Here is a 642-nt window from a genome sequence, read left to right as displayed (position 1 = left end):
GGCTCAGTTTTTTTCACCAATTTTCTGTCTGATGTTTTATTGTTTGCAATGTAATAATATAGTGATAGTTTAAACTAATATTTAAAAAAAAAAACATTTTGTTCTAAAGAGAACATACAGCAGCTTAAAGGTTGACCTTTAACATATCTCTATAAAAGATAAAATGATTTAGAAAAGTATCAGCATCATACATGTTCAACTTTTTTGAGCATGTATGCTGCCAAATGTAACTTTTATAAAAAAAATATTTTACATATTATCTCATGTCAGTCATATGCGCACCCTGTCAAATAGGTATTGAAATCTGACTTACTTTTCTACATAATCTTGTATATCTTTTGTACAAATATGTTCCAGATTAGCCTTTAAACCTGCAGTGTGTAACTTATAAAAATTAGGTTCTTTAAAAACAGTTTTATAAGCTTTCCCTCGTCATTACAGTAAAGCAAGAGACATAATCTGTGGAAAAAATCCAGCGTTGTCTTCCACTGACATGACATTGTGATAGTGTTGACAAATATGTAAAAAACAACATTTTACTATAAAACTTACATACTGCAGCTTTAATGTCATGTTACATGTTCAAAAACATTGTTAAAATCGGAAATACTTTTCTATATCATGTTAAATATGTTTTGTAAA

The sequence above is a fragment of the Poecilia latipinna genome, unplaced genomic scaffold (assembly GCF_001443285.1).
Source record: "Poecilia latipinna isolate Pla-1442-1.1 unplaced genomic scaffold, P_latipinna-1.0 Scaffold3489, whole genome shotgun sequence".
NCBI lineage: Eukaryota > Metazoa > Chordata > Actinopteri > Cyprinodontiformes > Poeciliidae > Poecilia > Poecilia latipinna.
This window is presented reverse-complemented; position numbering follows the sequence as displayed.